The sequence below is a fragment of the Cyprinus carpio genome, chromosome B23, assembly GCF_018340385.1.
Source record: "Cyprinus carpio isolate SPL01 chromosome B23, ASM1834038v1, whole genome shotgun sequence".
Lineage (NCBI taxonomy): Eukaryota > Metazoa > Chordata > Actinopteri > Cypriniformes > Cyprinidae > Cyprinus > Cyprinus carpio.
In genome coordinates, this window is record NC_056619.1 from 7,181,297 (window position 1) to 7,198,894 (window position 17,598).

A 17,598-nucleotide genomic window follows, 5' to 3' on the forward strand; every position below is an offset into this window, starting at 1 on the left:
TCTCACATTAGCACTAATTTCAAGAAATAGCGGGAGTCTGAAAAACGCTGTTGAGAGGCGAAGAAAATGTGTGTGTATATGGAGAGAAGGAAATCTTGCAGTGAGAGAGAGAGAGATTAAACCAGTTTATCTCTGACTTTTTCCACATATGGAGATAGTAGTCATGGTTATTATGGGGATTGGGACTGTCCCAGAGACATTGAGCAGAGGAGCTGCACTTCAGCAACCTCTAAATGTCTTCTCCTTTTCCCTTAGAGAAGCTGCAATGTGTCTATTACTCATACAACGATGTGGCTGTTGCTAAACCAAAAGCTTCTTTTTATATACAGTAGCAGTGGTTTTACATTAGTGGCGAGCCAACTATACACACAAATGTATTTACAATTAAACAAAGATTTATGAGTTATGAAAATCTGTAGGGTTTGAATGGACTCACGGTTTGTGATGTCTACAACGTGTCAACAACATTGTAGGCTCACGGCTTATGATGTCAACAATATATAATATTGGAAACATTTTGGAAGTCTCTTTACATTTCGCTATTCTTACTACATGCTTAAAAACAGAGGTTCCAAATTTATGCATGATTACAGTATATGGTTAATTGCATGTTTTTATTTGCATTTAGTGTTGTTTTCCCCCACCACCCTCATCAGAACAGTGACAGTTTAAAATGTTTTACTTTATGTCATTTTGTGCAACCTTGTATAATACAATATTGTTCTGAGTTTTATATGTCAGCTTGTTTCCAAAATTTCACAGGAGTATTTGATGCTATTGGATTATTAATTTCCATAAATATTGTTTATTACAGATTAAACCATAAATTTATTCCCACAAGGGGGGCTCAATTAACTTCCAGGGGGGCTGTTGGCTAATTAAAACTAATTAAGCAATAATTTATATATTAAAATAATCTAACTCTATTTTAGTTTTAAATGTAAAAAGAACATGCAATGGGTATTTACACTCCTTAATAACTATAGTTTTTATTGATGAACATGCATTTCTTGAACCACAAAATGGATTGTGGTCAATTTAATATATCAGTACTCTCAGTTTCTGTTAATAAAAAAGTTTGAAAACAAGCAGATTTGCAATAATTGCATAACATTACATTAATAGACCATAAGGTTGGGCATTTAAGTGCTGGACAATGGCAGTCCTTTGTGTAAAAAAAGTTGAGAATTCTGTACTGCTCTGCTCTTTATATTCAGGTTCCTGCACTTATACAAAAGCGATACAAGACAACACATCTGATACAGGTACTGAAGTTTTGTTTACTGAACACATACTGGAGTTTGAGATTAGATTGCTCAGAGCAGAATCTCTCAGCCTCACAGCTTCGCTTAAACGTGAGATTTTTTTTCAGGAATGGAAATCCAACCCTTGTCATGACAAAACAATGCAGTTTTGCGATGGAGATTTGTTCAGCCAGACGGCGCCATGATGGGTGTGCTGGAGTGTGATAATTCAAGAGCTGCAGGGGAGGACTGTGATTTATGGGATATCCTTTATGCGTTACAAAATGTGTTCTTTCGAAAGCCCACCCCCAACAATTCATATGAGTCATTTCCCTAATTGATAGTTGCCTGGAAACTCTATGAGAGGGGCTGAAAAAAGACTAATAATGTACAAAATATAGTGTGTGTTGATCAAGACCAGTAAAACGAAATGTTACAGTTTCATCGACTTGCTTGAGACTATTGATTTTGAATTGATATGGGTTTACACACTACACTGTGCCTGCGAGGTCACTCATAATGAAGTATGGATTAACAATGATGTTTTAAAACAATGCCATATCTTTTGTACAGATATCAGGTGTGATGTCACCGCACCTAATGCGTTTCAAATGGCGCAAATGTACAGCGCTACACCCAGATTATTATAGGCTCTATTTGAGTGCTGTCTCAATTCCCATCATAAAAGCTATTGATTACTCCCTACTTACACTCTCACGCTTGTGCTCAGCCACTGGGATATTGGCATTAATTTCTCCAAGTCAGTGCCTTCAGTGCTGGTCATTTGAGGTCTTTCTGAGGTACTGTGGATGCTAGGAGACCTTTTGGTGCTCTTTGATGTACTTTTTAGGACATAAATGGAAAGGTACTGTAGACAATAAAAATGGCTATATTTAAATTTGCCCTTGGTTTACGATTGATAGTTGTCTCATATAAATCTTATACTGTAACACTGAAATTACACTCATCATCTTTAAAATGCACGTCAGTTAACATAATATCTCAGTCTGTTTATTATAAACAAGACAAGCCCAGTGAGAGGGCTTGTTTTATAGCGGCCAAGAACGTCCTGCCCGTGCCAGAGCCACCCCTCCTCGCTCCCGCTGCAAGCTGTTTGCAGGATGCAGGATCTGGAGGTATTCCCTCAGCACTCACCCCAGCTCCAGAGCTGAAACACTACACCACACTGAAGAGGGCAGACACAGACAAGAGTGACTGGGGAAACACATACAAAAACGGTTTACTAAGCAAGATGAGGGAGTGTTGTTTTTAGGTTACTACCGTTGAGTTTCTGATTTTTACTAGTGATATAGCAGAATGCTCATGTAATTATTTTCTGATTCTCCACAGCAGTTTTAGTAGGTTATGAGTCACACGGGCCTCTGGCTATGGCCGCATTAAACTGCAAATACAGTGGCGCTATTAAAATTTATTAGATTAGAGATCTGTAACTACAACTCTTATGAAATGTATTTAATTGCCTCCTGGTTTGAACAAAAACATCTAGAGCTGAAAATTCTCCTTGCTTATTTTAAATTTCAACCATTCCAATGACAGTATCTGCTTAAATATTGAGGGCATTCCTTATCAATCCTTTAACATAAGCTTTCAGTAGCCAAGGAGGATGATGTTGAATATCTAGCTGTGCGATGTGTTTTATTTTGGTTCCAAATTTTTTTTGTCAGCCAGTGCCCTTAGACAGTATAGGTCCTCCTTATATGCAAAGTACACAAATTGCATATACCCTCCGAAACCACCAGGGAGCCCCCTTGCTCTCAAAGATTATTTAACGAATAGGACTGAGCGATTAATATAATTTTTTGTTTATGTGTGTTTGTTTGTTTGTTTTTAGATTTTAACGATTATGAAAACACCATGCCACATTCCATTAAAATCCTTTAAAGCAGTGCGCTGTCACGCTTCCTACAATATGTAACATCCAAATCATCTAATGTGACAGGACATGCTTGAAAAAAAAATTAAAAAAAAAAAAACTTTTTATATATATATATATATATATATATATATATATATATATATATATATATATATATATATATATATATATATATATATATATATATATATATTATTATTATTATTATTATTATTATTATTATATATTTTTTTTTTTTTGCTGCAAAAAAGACACTATTTCACAAGCAGTTTTCTGTGCACAAGATCCATGATGGAACGAAACAAGGACAAGTTTTGTGTATACGCTTTTGGGGTATGCACTTAGACAAATATAAAATGTCAAAAACAATCAGGTGGGAAAGTAATCGAATGCTTGTGAGAATAAGAAATCTGTGTATTCAGTCTTAAAGTGACAGCAGCTGCTCTGTTAATGTTAAACAACAAAAGAAAACGAGAATAATGTACTGCTTTTTACTGTAACTTTATATTAATAAATTAATGTACAATTAATCCAAGTTTTTAATTTATTTTTTATTTGTATTTATTTTTTACATTTGATTACTTTATTAAATTTCTGTGTAGGCTATTTTACTGTAAATATGCTTATAATTTTTAGGTTAGGTTAAATAGTTTATTTTATATGTGTCTTTTATTCTATTGTATTTGTTGTACTGTTTGTAATTTTCTGCTTTTCATTGTATTACTGACTGTTTCAACTTACTTTTGTTTTCTGACAGTGAAACTGCTCTGAAAGAACAGATTACAGGGTTGGGGGTCATTTTAGGGTTTTTATGAATGCAGACCCCCACTAGCCCTTAGATGTAAAATACTTACTTGAATTACTCCTGAGATGTTAAATTTAAGTCTAAAAATTAGGGACACATTTGCACGTTCTTGGTTCTGTGATATTGGTAATGGTCACATGATATGTAAATAAACAGATAAAATATAAGGTTACATAAATGACTATTTTTTCTTTTTTTTTTTTTTTTTATTATATATATATATATATATATATATATATATATATATATATATATATAATAAAATATTATATATAAATTATATATTATTATATTAGGGCTGGCTGTTATATTTTTGTTTAAACTGTAATTTTAAAAATGAATATATAAATTTATTACTGTTGTAAATTAAAAATGTTCTGTAAAAAAATAACATTTGAAAATTATGAAATTTTATTTACAATATTACAAAATTAATATTTATGTTGTAATTTTAAACATTCAATTCCTCTAGCTTTTATTTTGGCAAATATTTATCCACGGAAATGCCTTAAATTTGATAATAAAGTGATTTTGATTAATTGTGGAGAAACATTTATTTGTTAATTTTACAACATTAATTTAAACATTTGATTTTATTATTAGATTTTTATCAGCACAGAAAGCCCCCGAGGTTTTTCTCACAAACCCACATTTTGGAAAGCCTGATCTAGATCATGATATGAATAAATAATAGTCTTAAATTTAACAGGTTTTCACACTGTTTCTGTCAAGGCTGGTCTATTGTTATTGTGAGTAAACAGAAGGAGCTCCATCCGGTCTCAGAGCTACGCCTCAGGACAGAAGTCACTCAGGGTCCAAGCTGAGGTCACCAGTGAGTGAAATAGATCCAGAATCAGTCAATACTCTGTGGTCACTGAAAGGCAAGTTCCTCTAAAAAGCATCTTACTGAGATCACTTACATCTGCTTGCTGCTCCATATAGCTTGCGCCATTCAAAGTCTTTTGAGGCAAAAAGAACATGTAGTGCTCAATTGCTAACTTTCGTCTGTATATTCTGAAGTAGTCTTTCAATTTTGAGACACTATAGTGTGGCAGTTTTCACAGCTCATGATTAGACACTTTTGAGCACATGTAAGTGTCTTTGCTTCATGAAAGACCTGTGATTTCTTTTTTTAAGCACATTGATTTCTTTTTGAAACCATTCCAAGATTTTCTCTCCAAAAGAATCCAGTTCTGCCTGTTAATGTGAGTAATCTTGTACTAAGCATGTAGCTAGAGTTTGCGGCAAATATTGACAGTCTGTAAGGGCCGAACGATCCGCCTCTCATTGAGGACTAGGTGGAGGAATGGAAAAGGCCATCCCTTTCTCTCCCGTTTAGAGTGATTGAGGCGTTATTGATTTCATTTTCATCAGCTCTGAAGGAGGCAGCCACACTTAAGGGAGATGGGTAATTTTTTGTGACACGTAATAAAAGCCTTGTGAGTCTCCAGCTGTCTGTCTCCGGGGGGCCCGAGACTGAAATCACAGTGGACCAACACAGAGTACAGGCAGATCAAACCGTGAATACGCCATATGAGCGCTATCCCACTGCTGCTTTGTTACTCTGGTGTGCATTAACTCTCACATCATTCACTGAATACTGGGAAACACCAGTGAAATGCTGGAATCGTCTAGAGTACATCTTTCACTCATTACATTTACTTCACGGCTATCGTTTTATTTTCAGTCCCAAATAATGAGGGGGTTTGAGAACTTCAGTGCTTCCAGTAGCTGCAGAAAAAAAAATGCTTTTGCATTGATTTGAGGTTGACAAAACTGTTTGATGCAGCAAGATGCAGGAAGAAATGTCACATGATCCTTATGTTGAATTAAAGGTTGAGTGTATCATTAAGAATTTAATTTCACTAGCTTTACTAGTGAAACCCAGTCTTTGGTCTTTTGCAGTCAATATTTGGTCTTTATATAATCAATATTTGGTATTGACTAAACATTGTGCCTGTGTGTCGTTTAACCCAAGTTTAACTAGTTTTAATACCTGTTTTATTTTAAGTCCAAAATGGATGGTGCACATTTTTGTTTTCAGATATTTTTAGATACTTGCAGTAGTACAATCATGCTAAAAGCAACTTAACATGGTCACTGTTTTTTGCAACTGGTGTTGGGTTGTATCTGGTCCAAGCTGGATTGTTAACCATCAAGTTGGACCTGATTGACCTAGTCTATTTTCGTCATGCATGGGCTCTGCTTGAAAACACAGGTCATACCACCCTTAAGGTAGAAGTATTAGGTATGAAACATGGTGCCTGATGGTTGAAGATTTTGTACCAGTTCTAACCAGCTTGATCAAATGTTCTACCAGCTCAACCACATCTCCACCATCTGGTAGACCAGCTGGTCCATTTAATTTCTGACCAAATGACAAACAACCATACTGCTTTATAAGCAACCTATTACAGAGTATGTTTATATTTAAAGCATGTTTTCAGTTGTGATTGTTTTCTTTTTGAACCCACATACAGTTTTAAAACAATCATGACTTAATAAGTACAAACATCCATTAGCACAATGTGTGTCATGTGGCTTGAATAAAAATGCTTATTTTACCTAGTGTCAGTTTTAAAATACGGAAAACTACTATTGGAAAATCTAGCCGATAACCGATATCCGATAACAGGCCAATCGTTTTTTAAAAATCCGCATTAGTATGAATGAAAAAATTTTCAGTTAATGTAAAATAGAGCTGAAAATTAACAAAAGTAAACTAATGATTTGTACTTACCAAATGAAATTAAATAAAAATAACCTTGCTTCATCACTACAGACACACTGATGATGTTGTTATTTTTACTTTATGAAAAAATGGAATAAAATTATGAAAAGGAGAGAGAAAACGTCTAGAAAGAAAAACTACTAAATTCAACTAAATTCTAAACAATAAGAACTATCGGTGCCGATTAATTGGTAAAACTGATATATCAGTTCATCTCTTATTGGTCAACTTAATACACAGCTTCCCGAAATACTTGGTTCTTATTGGGCAATGATGGGATTCTTTAGTCGGATATGTTTGTATAATGACACTAACCTGTCTAAGCTGACCGCTGTCCCAGACAACCAATTTTCTGCATAGCTTGTATTAAGTGTATAATGTACAGTTTATTTAGCCAGCTGACTTTACATTATCCCTTACATATCAGTCAAACATTATACTTCTGCCATCTCTTTAAGGTTTTCCTCTATGTCTTTCATTCTCTCTGCTGCAACATATTGTGAGCAGCAGAGCCTCTGCAGACCTTCTCTTTAAAAATGCAGGCAACCGCTCCATTTTTCCTCTTCTGTCCAGAGAGCAGTATTGTATTGTATTCAAAATTGAATTTTACCATCAAACAGGCTGCATTTCAGCAAAAACAACAGGGTATTTTGAGGTCACAGAGTTTGATGGGGACAGCAGAGGAAGTGTTTCATATTGACCCGTGCTGATTACCCCACAGCGAGAGAGATGGAGACACGAGAAAAAAAGAAACAGGGATGTATGCAGAGATGTGTGAGCAGCATCTCCAATCAGGCAGCTTAGGAAGAGGATGGAATGGGAAGGGTGGGGGAAGGAAAAATGGAGAGAGAGGGAATGGGTGTGTGTGTATTTGGAGGGGGGGATTTCTCTGTGGGAGAGAGAAAGTGGCAGAGAGAGCACACAGAAGGAGGGGAGGGGTGTTTGTGTGTGTTCACTGGAGTGTGTGTGTGTGTGGTGCTGCAGTAACGAGTGGAGAGGGGGGATGACTGCAGTTTCTCAGGCTGATGGAAGAGCGCGAGCAGGAGACGTTCGCACACCGCTGAAACGTTAACCCCTAAGTGCCTCGCTGGTGTATGGCCCAGACGCTCATTGAGGATTAGGACTGAGCAGATCACTGCAGTCAGGTGTGTAGCCTTTCAACGTGTTTTTTTTTTTTTTTTTTCTCAAAGGTGCTGCAAAATTGGGAGGGGGGATCCGGATATAAGAAGGTGGGATATGCTGTGCTGGATGCTGGAAAGATTGTCCAGGGCACTAGATGCTTATGACTTAATCTTGCAGCGGAGAGGAAAGCCCGTTCGAGAGTGGCAGCACGCTGATTACTAGAGTACTGCAGTGTGATTCATATGCTTGTCAGTCTTGGATAACTCTTGTTTGTGTTGAGTCTGAAGAAAACTGGTCTCTAAAGTGATGTTTAACTGATAGGGAATTGCTGCAGTGTCCCGAGCTCAAAGCGTTTGTCCCAGTCGGCTTATATGGGTTAGTTTAGTTCAACTTGCATTACTTGCTGATCTCAGGTCAGTTTTCTGTCACACCTCATAGAGGTTGAAGTCAGGGACCCGTCACTGGAAGCTGGTCCCGGAACGGTGCACAAGGGCAAAGTAAGCCTCGAGCTGTCGGCGGGCGGGTAGGTGTTTACTCCATCCGTGTATGGGTGCCGGTCGCTTCCTAGAGAGTTTCCAGAGGTCGGTCCCGATGACAGCTGCCACGTTTCCCCCGGAGGGGCAATGGGAACGACACCCTCCTCCCCATCACCAAACAGCGGCAAGACAATATGCTGCGGCTCGTTGGTACAGCTGCCGTTAGAGCAGATCACAGGGAGAGACCACAGATAATGGAGTACATTATAAGAGCTCTGCGGTACAGCAAAGAGAGGAGGAAACTGGATACCTGCTGTCCGCTTTCATTCAATGCACTTTGTCGTTGATTTCCACCTTGTGTTGAACACTTTATAGAAAACTTGATAATCAATACTGTTCCCATTAATACATCTAAATACTCTTTATATATTGAGATGTTTCCAATGTGGACAACATGTCTATATCAATTCACCAATTGTTTTCCTTTAAATACTCTCAGATTCGTCTGGTTTGGTGCTTCCTGTCACAGTGGTTGTTGTAAATGTGTTGTGTTTCTGCTAGAGGCTTGAGTTAGTGCTTATATTGGATGCTAGAAGTGTCAATTCGACACACTGGAATGAAAAGGGAACTTCCTTAGATGCTGGGCAGCTCTCGCTCTCTTTCTCTGGCAAGGATTTTCTTGCTCTCTTGGGATTCTCCTGCAGAGGACTGGGGAGCACAAGGAAGGGACGTTCTCAAGGACAAATGCTGTGTCATCAAGGCTTTAGATTTGAACCAGAGTACAGTACAGTGTGACATTGAGTGCAGATGTAATGAGGAAAATGTGAAAATGCGGTAACAATATTTGTGCTTTATAGCTTGCCTGATCTCTCTGGTTTCAGATGTTAAAGCTGTTGGGTTGTTTTTGCTCTTTTCAGAATGTTTTTGTTGACTGCTAATGTTCATATGTGTTTGAGAAATGTAATATGAATGATTGGGGTTTAAACAAGTTACCCACCACCTTAGATATCTACATGACCAATTACCATGCTTCTGATTGAGCAAGACAAATTAGAGGAATTTTAGACTTTGTTTCACTTATACTGTAGATGTTTCTCTCAAGATAAATATTTCAGTTCATTCATTCTCATTTGTGATTTCTTTTTCCTTTTTAAGTGTTTTTTTTTTAATTCGAGAAAAAGTCACATGACAAATTATTATTATTATTATTATTATCAAATTATTATTATTATTATTATTATTATTATTATTAGATGTAAAAAGATCAACACAGGCTCACTGGAAAAGTAATGTCTAGAGAGAAACCATAAAACAGCTAGTGTCGTTTATCATCATGGACACTCGTTCCCATCTGGTCTCGCATCACAGTTTTGCGTTATGAATTACACTTGATAAGACACAAGTGATAGCTTTTATTGGCAGGAGAACATTATTTAAAACCTGTCCCAAAGGATTATGTTAGAGGGATCAATATAGACAAAGAAAAGTACAATATCATTGTGGAATTCCATTCTTTATGGGGAGAATGCCTCTTTCTTTCAGGATATAGCTCATTAGTTTGGAAACCATCACTGTTAATAGTTCACAAAAAAATGAAAACCATGTCGTCATACTTGCCCTCATTTACTCAAGCCCTGTAAGACTCTAAATCTGTAGATCACAAAAAGAGATTTTTAGCAGAATGTCCAGGCTGCTCTTTCCCTTTGATGGTGACCAGATGTTGTGAAGGCTTCAGAAGCCATATAATAGGTTTAAATGAAGAAAAAACACATTATTCATTGAACATCATGACATTTATTAGACCTGCTGAAAAGACCATTGAATGTTGTGCTTTGCATGCTGGCATCCTGACTAGGTTTAGTTAACCCAAAAATTCTAAATTCTGACATTGTCTGCTCACCCTCGTATTGTTCTGAACCTATATGACGTTCTGTTTGCTGCAGAACACGAAAGAAGAATCTTCCAGCTGTTTTTGTCCATATATTAATACTAGATGGGGTCCAAAGCTCCAAAAAGTACATAAAGGAGACTTAAAAGTAGTCCACTGGTTTAATCAGTTGTAATATCAAAGTATTCTGATGCAATAGAGTCACTTGATGAACACACAAATATGACATCATGATGTGACAGGCAAGAACCAATGAGCTTACATTTTTTGGACCCGCATTGGCTTTTATTCTACTAACAAAAGCAGCTGAAAGATTCTTCAAATTATGTTATTTGTGTTTGACAGAAGAAAAAAAATGATCAGTTTGCCATGACATAAGGGTGAGTAAATGATGACAGAATATTTATTGATTTAATCAGCTTCAAGTCAAAATTTACATTTGAGAAACTCTTTATCCAAAGCATTTTTTGTGTACACATGTTACCTGGGAATCAAACCCATGATCTTGCTGTTGGTAAAACCATACTCCACTAGTAATTAGACCAGCACCAAACCTGAATAAACCAGCATCAGGTCATAATCAGAAGAGGTACCTCAGATGTGGCCAAATCTGCACGAAGGACGTCCATCCACGACAAGAGGAAGCCAGTGTGAAACTTACATGTAGCTCTGAAAAGAGGGTGTGGTTGTGCGCCTGTTCGTCATGGTGCAGTGAAGACTTATTACCCTCTGTAAAAACAGATGCTTAATTGAAGAGCCAAAGGGGCGACAATAAACGAAAAGATACAATTCGTAATTAATGAGGAAGAGCAGCTTTACCCCGAGGATAAAGCTTTTAAGCTAAAACAAGCCTGTGAAACATGTTGAAAGAGTCCACCCAGGGTGATTTGTGAAGATGTTTGTTGTACAACAGTGTTACAGATTTGTTTCAGTATAAGTCATACACTGATTTAAGATCATTATTTGTCCCATTTCAGTTGTAATCTACAAATCGGAGAGATGATTTAGTATGTTATGTGAGCAGTTGCTCAAGAGTCTTTGAATAGTTTCCACCCTCGCATTTGTTTGTGCGTCCAGATCGGACCTAGGGCCACAAAAACCCTCATTAAGTGGCAAACCGAGCGGTCTGGGCCGCCGGGATGTGCGGGGAACACTCATTTTCATCTCACTGAGCTCAATCAGAAGGCTTTCCCATGGAAATGTTCAACCATCAGTAATAAAATGCCTAAAGACAAGATCTCTTTCTGATATGGGTGTACATTTGAGCATGAATGCAAGGGACATCCCTTACCATAGACTAATATTTTTAGCAATTTCAGTAGTGATTAAAAGCCGAATATGTCATATGATGCATGTTTTCATTTGTAAACTGAAAGTGTTTTATAAGTGTTTTTCACACTAAAAGCTTTTTTAACTGCCTTTATATATATATATATATATATATATATATATATATATATATATATATTAACTTTTATCTAATATAATACCAACTAGTATATAGTAAGGGTGTAACCGTATACAAACATGACGTCATGGTTCTATGGTTCTATAAGGTTTCGGTATGGGGGGTGGGGGTATGGTCATAATCAACACTCAACTTAAAAAAATTATGCAAACATGTAAATTGCACATAATGCAGTTTTTAAATGAACTTCTAAATTATAAAATTTCTGGCTGCCATAACATGTTTCATAACAGATATATTTAAACATTAAACATTAAATTTATTAAGACATCACTAACAGTTAAAGTAAAATGTAATGAGTATACAGTCTAATATTTCCCAAAATGCTCTTCATCACTTAATTTCTCTAGCGAACAAGCTGTGGACACTGATGACTTGCCTGAGCTAAATGAAATGCTCTGTGACTTTCTATTTTTATTTTTGACCTTTTTCTGTGGTTGAAACACTGATTGAGCGATTACATGAGGCATGAGATGTTCATTCATGTTTATTTCGTATTAAAACTATTAGTAAAGAGGAAGGGATGATCGTGTTTGAACTTAAGTGTTTGTACAGCGATCTGATGCTCCACATCAAAGAGCGTCAAAACGGCATTTATTGCTTGAATTTCCTTGAATGGACATAATTTGAAAGATGAGACTTTGTTTTTTATCAAAAGTAACAATGTATAAAATGGGAAGTTTTCAATGAAGTTTCACTCGTGCAGTGGTTAAGTCAATGCTGAATTTGTTCAGTACACATGCGTACTGAACTGAAAGACCCGTACCAATAATCTTCGGTATGCACACGTGTACCCTTATGACCCTAGTATATAATGTACTCATCAGTGTTGTTGTAGTAAAATTGTAAGCAGCACCATGCGCATGTGTTTTTTATATGCAGAGGGCAGCAGATGGGATGAGGAGGAGAAGAATTGTTGAATAATGTCGTTATTTTTCAATGGTTTGTAAAATTACGGTTGAGCCACTGATGTCACATGGACTATTTTATCAAAGTGTCACTGATACATTTCTGGGCCTGGGAAAATTTCAGTTGCGTTGCTGTCTATGGAGGGTCAGAAAGCTCTCGGATTTCATCAAAAATATCTTAATTTGTATTCTGACAATGAACGGAGGTCTTACGGGTTTGGAACAACATGAGGGTGATTAATTAATGACAGAATTTTCATTTTTGGGTGAACTATCCCTTTAAACCAAATGAAAATGAGAAATGTTGCTTTGGCAACTAACTGAAGCATGTTTTATATATATTTTATATTATTTTAAAGTGTATTTTATGGTTTTAGTTAACTATACGTGTATATACCTATACCTGTATATTTGTGTGTGTATGTATACATATATATGCTACACACACAAACACTAGATTTCTCCAGACGTCACTCCAGACGTATAAATAGCACTTTTAAAATAATGAGACATACTAATTAAATGTTATTAAATTGCTGTAACTTGGGGGCTTTTCCCAACAAATGTGTTATATGTGACTGATTGCAAATAATTCAGTTAAATAATCTGCATATCATGTAATTGATTCAATTAAAGTTTGTAATCGTTTGACAGTCATATTGAATAGCCTACTCTTAAACACTGATCAGCAGTAACAGGCAAACAGCTACAGATGACAACACTGTGTCTATGTAGTCGCCCTTGGTGGAGAACAGGGAGTGCTCAGTCAGTTCGCGTGTGTGGTGTCCTGTCTGTCTAGTACGTGTTCACTGTCTCAGACGGCCTGTTTTTTACAACAGAACTTTCTGTTCTTGTAATATATGGTGTGCTGCAGGATCTGGATAGTAAGCTCCTCTGTGTCTTTGGGACTTACAGTTTAGATTTTTCTCATTCTTCCTGTGTTTGACAGTAATGGTACAGAATGGTTATAGTTTCCATTCATTTCTTCATTTGTTTGTCGGTTTATAAATATTTGTTCCTGAAACTGACGTGAGCTGATTGAGCGGCAGCATTTTGCTTTGTGTTACTGCTGATAGTCGGTGTGTTCAGCTTTCTGTTTCTGTCATATTTGCTTGTTGTTTGTAACTGTGACTGCAGAAATATTGTCTGACTGAAAAAAAAACAGTTTTGTAATCAGTACATTTGTCTTGTTCTCTAGGAAGAATATGTAAATATCACTGAAACAAAATACATTTATTTTAAATAAAATTGCCTGAGCAATTAAGATCTGTTTACAGAGTCTAATACTTTTCTGTTTAATGCTTTTATTTTTTAAACATACTGAAAGATGATTTTTTGCTAGAACATATTTAAGAAGTATTTTTGTGTCAGAACGTAGACGGTAATAATTAGTCATTGAAAGCATGACAACAGTGTGCTGGAAGTACTTGACTTATTCTTTCTGTAAGAACTGATGAACAAAAAGCCCTTCTCTAATTTAAAATACAGATAACTGTAAAAAAAACTATCCTTTAAAAATGTTGGTCTCTATGAGTAGTATCAATAAACACTGCTCAGAAAACTAAACGCCTTTTTAGATTAGTGAGAAAAACACTCAAGGTGTGATGGTGTTACTGTGTGCAAAGCAACACTCGAGCAGCTGCATGAAAAAAGTCTTATAGTGGACACAACATGAGATTGACTGAATCACTGTCAGCACTTCACATCCCAAACACTTTTCTGCACAGAATCATGATATTTAATGATTTCACACAATCAAACATGACATTATGAACCTTGATTATATCTGTCCCATCGGCAACCCAGAATGCAATCGTTTGAGTGATTTATTATGAGCTGAACAAAGGTTGAAGTTGGTCAGCCGGAGTCTGGCTTGTGATGCTCATTAATTTAATTAAAACAATTTAATTAGGACGAAAGACTGCTCTTTGGGCGAGAGGAGGCGGATGGTGCGGCAGAGTCTGGGAAGAACCGCAGGTCAGATGGACGCTGATTCCACTGCTCTGAAACACACACACACACACAGCCATACAGCAGTGCAATCTTCATCCTCATTCAAGATCTCTGCACCTCGTTTCTGCGTGTGATGCAAGAACTGCGTAACTGTGATAAACATTCTGGAAGAGATTTTTAGTCGTCATATGAAAATGTGAAATAAGAGTGTCTCTTGACTTCAGAGTAGGATTTTAAATTTAGGATTATTACGACTGCAAATCCACTCATGTTATACTCATATTCATACTCATATTTTTTTCATGTATCTCAGCCTGTCATCATAACACAGCATTTATAAAATTATATTATATTATATTATATTATATTATATTATATTATATTATTATATTATATATTATATATATATTATATTATATATTATATTATATTATATTATATTATATTATATTATATTAGAGGGGACTGAATTGGTCAAAACAGCATAATGGTGCTGTTATAGTGTTAGCATTTTGCTAACTGGGTCTGCCATTTTGTTAATTTCAACCAAACCCTCACTCTGTCCAAAACCCTGCCCTCCAAAGTCATGTAAGCAAACTCCAACAAAATGAATTACAGACAGAGAGTTTCATCTGCAATTCCACTTTAGAAAATGCTGTCGTCATATCAGCTGTCTTTCCTCTCTTAGACAGCAATAAAAAAGGCTAAATTCATGGCTGTTTCTCAGTCAAGCATTACAAGCTGACCCAACCATTCCAGCGGATTTATCCCACTGAGCCGCAGTGCCACCGGTCAGTGTCTTTCATTTCTCACCTCAGCGAGTCAGCACCTTGAATTAATCCCACCATAAAGCAGAAAAGTGCTGTGAGATAATGTACGACCACACCATAACTGTATTATTGTGCTCAGTTGTGTTGTAGCAGAGGACCTGAGATGGGGTGAGTGTATTTGTGTTTCTCACATCTGGGATAAAGTCCTGGCAAACAGCTGTGTAAAGGGAATTGGAGCCTATAGTTGTGAAGGCTAGAGAGGGCAGCAGGCCTTGGTTGTCTGGCTGTGACGTTTTAAATTATCTGTCATCTGAGGACTTGTTAAACAGCTGCAGTTTGTCAGCGATACACACCCAAGGTTATGAGCTGGAATAGGCTGAGGTAGCAGCTTCAGCGTTATCAGGTTCAAATAATTAAAGAACTCACTGTCATCACTTATTAGGTTCAGTTTGCATATTATTAAATCAGCATAATAATATTTCAGCCCTGAAAGGGGTTATTAAAAGTAACACATTTATCTTATTTTACAGGAAAATGAAAGAACATTTTAAAAAACTTGGATAATTACCTTAACCTTTTAAACAAGTTGAGGGAAGTAAAAAATCAGCTTTCAATTTCAGCGAGTGAAGAAAAAATTTACACTCATGTGGGTTATCTATGTTATCGACTTTGACAGACAGCATGTTGAAGCCACTCAGGCAGCCATTTTCTCCTCCTTCTCTGAAAGAGATGACGTACAGTAGTAAAAACATCTAGTAGTGCAGGCTGCTCATAAATACTATTGTGTATTGTGTATGTTATTTTTTGACAGACATCGATATTGTGATATTCAAAGGATGTGGGTTTGAAAACAGATGGATCACAAGGTAATAAATATTTATTTCTTAGCTGGCAAGCAGTGAAGTGACTGATGCCCATGAGGGTATAATGTCAATGTTTTTAGTTCTAATATTACAACTGACAGCCAGCTTAAGTTTTTGATGGACATGATAACATGCATAAGGGGTGAACTATGTTTGATTGTTGGGTATAATAAATTGAGAATTTAAGCTTTTTGCAAAGCTAACTATACTTCTTTTATGGAATGAAGTTTATGTCATGGCTTAAATAAATTACATGTCCCTCAAAAACTGACATGTTTGCATGCTGCAAATTCGTTGACTATTCAAACATAATTGCAAGATTGAAGATGCAATTAAAATGGCTGTAACACTGACTTGTTTTGGATGTACTAGAATCAAATCAATGTCTTATACAAGACACATTGTCAGATTGATTACATATTTTAATTTTTTATTTTTTTAACACAGAACAATGCTTCTTGTTAATATTATTTTGTTGTTTCGAGCAATATTGTGCACCATGCACTAACAGTGAGCTGTGAATCTGTAGAGACCACCCACTCTCCCCAGATAGCTAGTTTCTGTTCAGCCAAACGTTTGGCAGGACCTACAGCTTTTCTGTTTTGTGTTGCTTGCTATCACAAATAAGTTTACCTTAGTTTGAATAATAACATTTACATAATGATCATATAATGATCATTTGATTTTTGCACTAGTTATATCATGATTAATTTTAATTAGTTACCTGGTTTTTATTTACTTGTGCATTTGTTGTTTACAACAATGTTACAAAAAATCTAAAGTTGTCTTTTACCTCAAGAACAAAAGAAAATAAAAACTGTGGCATTTATTAAATATTTTTTTCAATTAAACACATCTGGATAAATTCCAAGAATGAATTCATCATATTTCCAGACGTTGTTTTGTGATATATATGTATATATATATATATATATATATATATATATATATATATATATATATATATATATATATATATATATATATATATATATATATATACACACACACACACTTGTGTGCGTGTGTGTTTGTGTGTGTGTGTGTAAGTATGTATATGTATGCATTTTTGTATGTGTATGTGTTGTTTTTATTTTTTTTAATATTATTAAATTAATAGGAAATTTGATATTATGTTATTTAAAATTATTAAATATATATATATACAGTATACTGTCATTTTATGACTTTTCACACTTAATTTGCAAAGCTGTACAACTTTACAGTTCGACATTTCTGCATATTGTTTTGGTTTTATAATGAGAATGAGTTTTTTGCAATACAATAATGACAATGGCGGGAGAATGGGTTTAATTATCGAAAATCGCAGTGCAATAAAGAAACCTTAATGGACTTCATTTGCAGAGTATTATTTCATTATTTTCATTCTGGGAGGAAATATAACCTGGACATTTCCTTGATAGTATTGTGAGTTTCTCCCAAAGACATTATGTAGTCGATATGTAAACTTGT

The 17,598-nt window shown here is 35.8% G+C and overlaps 1 protein-coding gene across 3 annotated transcripts in view; it reads left to right on the forward strand.

Annotated features, from left to right (window-relative positions):
* LOC109081822 (synaptotagmin-2-like) overlaps positions 1–17,598 on the forward strand; it is a 62,747-nt gene that overhangs the window by 23,622 nt on the left and 21,527 nt on the right. For 2 of the 3 annotated variants that reach the window (XM_042751284.1, XM_042751286.1), the window contains exon 1: positions 7,656–7,822. The exons of the other annotated variant lie outside the window; for it this stretch is intronic. The gene's annotated coding sequence lies outside the window, so the exon portion shown is untranslated. Of the gene's footprint in view, positions 1–7,655; positions 7,823–17,598 lie in introns of those variants that run through there. 3 annotated transcript variants of the gene reach the window in all.